The following is a 6,564-nucleotide window of genomic DNA, read 5'->3' on the forward strand; positions in this document are numbered from 1 at the left end:
GCACGCACGACGTCACTTCCGGGGCCTGGACGCTCGTGGGGAGGTTGCAGTTGCGAGGTTCCCGTCGGAATCTCTCTGGGTGGAGCGAGACCGACGCTAGCGTGAATGATACAGCGACAGAGCCGTAGGACCAGAGGAAGGAGGCGGCCTCGGCGCCAGTCCTGGGAGGCTGAACTGGAGGGTTCGGGAGCCAGCGGAGAAGACAGGTGTTTCCCTGTCTTTTCTTCAGCCCGCTTCCGGGATCCTGCCCCTCGGGGGCCGCGCACCCTGGGGCCCCTGTCGGGCTTGGCAGAGGCAGAGGCTGCGGGTGAGCAGTGTTTGGATCAGTAGACGGACGGTTCCACCCCGGAGGGAATGAGGCTGCCATCGCTTCACGCGGACTTTAGGATTTTAAAAGGGTTCGAGTTAAAGGACCTTAAAGAGATCGGTTGATCTAGAAGGCGGTTTTACAGCTGAGCATAACTTAGTCCCAGAAGTTAAATAAGTTAGCGCCACACAGTGTTTAATGGTCGAGTCATAAACGGAATCCCGTTCTCCGTGATTCCCGTTTCAGGAATGTTGGAGACAGTAGTTGCCTCTATTCTGGATGCATTCTGTAGTACAAAGTGCAGTCACGACTGGGAAAAAAAAAGAAAGAAAATACTATAGTGTTATGTTCGGGAGGAAGACTTGGGTTGGAATCCCAGATTTGCTGAAGGCTCCCTCTCTGAGCTTGAACAGGTTGCCTTATTTCTCCGTCTTTGCTCATTATTTGCAAAATGGAGATTGATTCGCTTCTCAAATTATTCCTTAACACAGGAGGGTAGCAGAATATGCGATGACAATCCCTTTCCTCTTTTGTCTTTACTGGAAAATGATACCCAAGTTGGCATTCTAAGCCTTTTCCCTGGGCATCTCCATGTATATGTGAGGTATACATGTTAATAAATTTCTACTTGTTTTTCTCTTGTTACTCTGTCTGTTATAAGAGTCTCAGCCAAGAGCTCAGGAAAGCAGAAGGAAAATTATTTTCCCTCCTCTACAGCACCTAACGTGTGCTAGGCTGAGGACACCAAACTATTTAAAACAAAAAGTACTTATGTTGAGAAGCTTACATTCTAGGGGAGAGGTGGAGGAGCCAATAAACAATAAATTATTTACAGTAGAACATGAAATAGTGATAAGTGCTTTGGAGAAAAATATTGCAAGGAAGAGGGAAGGCCAGTGCAACCAAGATGTTTGAAGTTTTAGGGTGGGCAGGAAAGCCCTGGCTGAGAAGGTGGCTAAAACAAAGAATGAGGGAGCTAGCTACACTGCTATGCAAGTATCTGGGTAAGAGTGCTCTAAGCACTGGGAACAGCAAATGCAAAGGCCCTATTGACACCTCCAACCTGTGTAGCTGTAGCAGACTGAATTGAGGGAAGGTAGGAGAAGAGACCAAAAGGTAATGGGCAAAGCAAGTAAGGGGCTAACCCCAAAGTCAATGTGGGAGGGGACTAGCAAAAGTGAGGACATTGGAAGGTCTGACTCATTGGGGCCATTAATGCACTAAACTACCACACTCCCCTCTGGGAGAAGGGGTGGTGTTGTAGGCTATTAGAAAGGGGCACCAAAGGTATAGCTAACTGAGGAGGCAGTGTTTTAGTTACCCAGTTTGATGATAGTTATATGGATATTCATTGTAATATTATTTCAATTTATGTGTTGTTTTTGTATCTTATAAATATTGGTCCCATTGGAAAAGTGAAGATAAAAGAGGACTAAAATAAATTAAATCCTAGAGTGGGTCAAAAGAGAAAGAGCCAGCAAAGAAGTCCTTTTAGCATTTCTTAGAAAGCAAGTCTACTAGTAACAAACTTCCTTAGCTTTTGTTTATCTGAGGATGTCTTAATTTCTCCTTCATTTTTGAATAGTTTTGCCAGATACCAAATTCTTGGTTGACAGGTTTTTATTTCAACTCTTTAAATATGACATCTCTCTGCCTTCTGGCTTCCTTAGTATGTGAATTGGTTCTCTCTTGCTGCTTTCAAGATTCTTTTTCTTTGGCGTTCTACAGTTTGATTATGTGTTTTGATTTGCATCTCTTTGAATTTATCTTGAAGTTCTTTAAGCTTCCTGAATTTGTAGATTTGCCCCATTTTCCTTATTATTTGCTCAATCTCCTCCCCTCTCCAATTCTCTTTAAGACTAGGTTACAAACATGCTTCTTGACTCCTCCATATTTCAGTGTGTATTTCCTAAGAATAAAGATATTCTCTGAGAAAACCAAGGCAAAATTATCAAAATCAGGAAAATTAACATTGATAAAACCCTATAATTTAATCTACAGCCCTTATTCAATTTTCATCAATTGTCCCCAAAATGTCCTTTATAGCTGTTTTTTTCCTGGTCCCAAATCTAGCCTAAGATCACTTAATTGTCATGTCTCTTTAGTTTTCTTTAATCTGGACTAGTTCCTCCGTTTAAATTTGTCTTTCATACTCTTGACATTTTGGAAAAGTATAAGATGGCTAATTCTAAAGGATATCCCTCACTTTGGGTTTATCTGATGTTTTCCCATGATTAGATTTGAGTTATTCATTTTTGGCAGAAAAATCTCATAAGTAATGTTGTGTTCTTCTCAGGGTGTTAAGATAGGTGGTGTACATAATAATGTTTGTCCCATTTTGGCTAATGCTGACTTTTAATTACTCAAGTGGAGTCTTTCAGGTGTCTCCACTGAGAAGTTACTGTTTTTACCTTTACAATTAATTAGTAATTTATAGGAAAATACTTTGTGACTATGTAAATATCCTGGTTTAAAGAAAAATTTAGTTCATCAGTTTTAGAATACATTGATAATTCTTGCCTAAATCAGTTATAATCATGACAGTTGCTAAATGGAGATTTTCTAACTCCATCATTCCTTCTACATTTATTAGCTGATACTTCACTCAACTGTCCTTTCTACCTCTTTTATGTAATTATTTATCTGTGTCAACATGAATTCATGGATTCTTACTTTATTCAGGGTGGGTTATAGCCCATTAATATAATTCTTTCCTTTTTATAATAAAACATATTTCCAAAGTTTTGCAGATATTTAATTAATTTGAGAAAGACACAATATTTCAGTTAGTTTGGAAAGATGACCTTTTAAAAAAGAGTAAGTGAATTCCATTCAGGATGAAATAGACTATAGAACTGTATTCCTAATCCATCTACTTTTTAAGCTGTCAAATATCCTCATTCAAGCTACTTTTTCTGTGACATCTATTTACAGAGCCTCTTGGAAATGAATTAAAAGTCTTTGACTTCTTCAACAAACTCTTGAGAATGGTGAGAAGGCTCCAGATAACAAGTATGTTTTCTCCTAGGAGCAAACTTCAGAGCCTCTTCCCATCTTCCCAACTGGCATTTGATCTAAGGTGAGATTCTTGGTGCCTGTGTCCCACTGTAAATATTTACCCAATGGGAGGCATTCTCTTGCCAGCCTCAGCCATTTTGCCTTGGCTAGAGATGTGCCTGGCTGCATACCCTTATCAACAAAAGATCCCAGTATATAAATTTTGTCATGCTTGAAAGTAGTCAAAACATTGGGAGAATCTGCAGTTAAATATATAACACTGTCCTTTGGAAATAAATCCATATGAGACTTTTTTGCTGCCGTTAAAAGCAATTTGTTCCACTTTTCTCTATAACGTTTAACTAACTCTCTATAGTAAGCACCACCTGTTTTAAGGTTGCAGGAATAAACATGGAAAGGATCAACATTTCTTCTGTTCCATCCTTCCCTTTCTAAAAGTTGAGAAACAGAATTCTGCAGTTCTTTTGGTTTCATATAGTCATCATAAGCCATGTCAAAAGCCAAAGGTTGTCCAAATCGCATGGCCTGGGCACCCTTCCAGCGCACTGCAATGTCCGTATTCCTATCCAGAAGTCATAGAAGTAGAAAGTTTTGCTGTTTATCTTCCTTAGTGGTTTCTGGTAGCTGATTTTTTTTTTTACATGTTCTTTTGCTGCTACTTTCATTTCCTTTTTTATTTGCTTGGCTTTTTTCATTTTTTCCCTAACATATAAATATTTTAAATATTTTTGGATGATTTAGAGACACATTCCATTGGTTTTGAGCTCATCATCCCTGATATGCTATGGTACTTCTCTGCCAAGCAATCTCCACATCTCAATTAACTACCTGCAGGCAGCTAGAGCATCTTCCTCCTTGCTACTTGAGACTGTTGGAACCTCCTCTTCTTGCATGCTAGATTTCACTGTAATTTTCCACCCACCCTACTCCAGCTGTTCAGGAGGTGATGTACTCTCCTTATTAGGACAGGACACTGCTGGTATTTTGGAAGACATGTATCTCTGCAAAACTGTTGAAAATAAAACCCTTTTCTTCCTATGAAGGGTAAATGGCACCAAAATTCTAGCAAAAGGTCTAAAGAAGGTGATAACTAACACTCATTTGGGGGGAAACAGGCATGTAAGAAAAGCCCCGCAGGTGTTGGAGAGACTCCTGGAGAAGTGGGGGGTGGCTGCGGCTCACCCTGGGGACATAGACACTGGTGGCAGATGTATTGGGGAACATACAGCCGTGCGAACTGTAATTATTTGTTTTGATGTTCGAGTTGTCCTGTCATTTAAAAGTTTAATAATGTGTGCCTAAGACAGGAATTTTGACTTTATATAACTTGAGCCATTATTTCTAGCAGCAATTATATGAAAAGAAACAAACCTTTCTTAACGAGACATACCTGGTTTGTAATAGTAAAATCGTATCATTATCACAGAGAAAGAGAATTAATTTTTCTACTTGCTGTATGATAGGACACATTTCAATTCTTCAAAAACTATTTAATATATAAAGAGAAAAGGAATACAAACTGACCCTCTCCCCACCTTTTCTTGCCACACCCCACAGAGGAAATTATTATTTTTCTTATTTTTTGCAGAATGCAAGACTTTAAGAAACCATCAACAGCTAGGATCTATGCTAAACATATAATGTGGCTATGACTCATGTCTGGCAGTGAAACAGAGGTCCCTACTGGAACAGAGTACAGTTTTGTAAAACTAGTAGAGGGTGTGTGTGTTTTGTCTCCCTGGCTTCTCATTGGGGAACCACACCTCCCTACATTCTCAGTCCACATAGTTCAGCCACTGAGGACCTGACCCCTTGGCTCTGCCATTCCCCAGGGCTACAACAAAGGCATCATAATTGCCCATCATTTCTTCCTAGGACTTCTCTAGCTTTCAGGAAGGGGACTCTCTCTCTTCTCTGGTTTTGTTAGGGCAGTGTAATCCTAGAACTGGCGAAGGCTACTTCTGCCCCAGGAGATAAAGGTCGCCTAAGAATGAAGCAGCCCAGGGGAAAGCCTCAGGGATAGACTCTGGGAGGTGAGCAAGAGGGCTTATCAAATTACAGTGTTCCCAAGTGAGAAGCAAGTTAAGGAACCACATCATTTAAGCCATTTTCCATAGGATCAAAAAGCAGAGAAAGCAGATCATTTGCATAAGCAAAGGAGTATATTCCCTCTTGCTGAAACAGATTTTGGGCAACCATGACAAAAGTCGATAAGCATTACAGACTCAGTCAGCTGAGAAACCCAAGAACTCCACCTTACATTTTCTCTTAAGTTTCCAAGTAGTCCTTATCGAATCAGGAACAAGAGAGTGGAGGGCTATGTTTGCCTAAATGGGGAAAGAAAAGACTAACCTGTTCCTAAATAGATGGAAGCATGTATATCTCAAAAGGCATTAGAAACTATTCTTAAATAGCTTCGTGGAACATACTTTTAATGGATTACTATCAGATTTTAAAAGCGGGGAGGAGTAGCTCTATATGAACTGGAATGAACTATCTCCAAAAGATAATGTTAAAACGTGAATAGTAAGGTGGAAAACCATGCGGTATGCTACCTACCTTTGGACTTCATTATAGATATATATTCTCCCAGGATGTGTATAAATCTTTTTAGAATATAAACATAAACAGAGATATAGGTATATAGCCAGAAAGACAGATATACACATCCTAGGCTAGACAGATAGTGTGTTTTTTCTCTCCTGACTAATACAATGGCTCCAAATGCAATTCAGGAGGCCGTATTGATTGATACGTCAGATGTAAGGCTTCAAGAAGTGTCTATGCTCTGCCCACTGTGACTGGGTGTGATGTAAGCACACGGGGTGGCAGTAGGGTGGACAGGAGCACCCGAGTTCAGCTTCCTCTCCTCACACACCTGTCAGCCACTGTAAGAAAACCCCTTCCCTTTCTGTGTCCAGGCTGGGAAGCTGTGGGTTTTGGCTGGCCTCTGCTGCCCATGGGTACCTACCTGCAGCTTGCAGTGGCTTCTCTGTCAGCTGCATCCTGGCCTCTTCGGGTCTTGCATCTGTGATGGAGCATGTCCTGGGGCCAAAATGTTTGAAAAACTTGGCCTGCCCTCATCGCGTGGCCCAAGCTCCCAGTTTCATCCCGATGGCTCCAGGCTGCTGTGGACAGACAATCCCTGAAGGGGTTCTTTCAAATGGTGCCTCTGGACCTTGAATCTGTTTATTATATTGCAACTCTCATACCTAAAGGATTGCTGGCCTCAGCCAATC

The 6,564-nt window shown here is 40.9% G+C and overlaps 1 pseudogene; it reads right to left on the reverse strand.

Annotated features, from left to right (window-relative positions):
* Positions 1 to 3,258: 3,258 nt before the first annotated feature.
* On the reverse strand, positions 3,259 to 6,330 carry LOC102513283 (annotated as a pseudogene).
* Positions 6,331 to 6,564: the final 234 nt, after the last annotated feature.

This window comes from Camelus ferus, chromosome 18, assembly GCF_009834535.1.
Source record: "Camelus ferus isolate YT-003-E chromosome 18, BCGSAC_Cfer_1.0, whole genome shotgun sequence".
Classification (NCBI taxonomy): Eukaryota; Metazoa; Chordata; class Mammalia; order Artiodactyla; family Camelidae; genus Camelus; species Camelus ferus.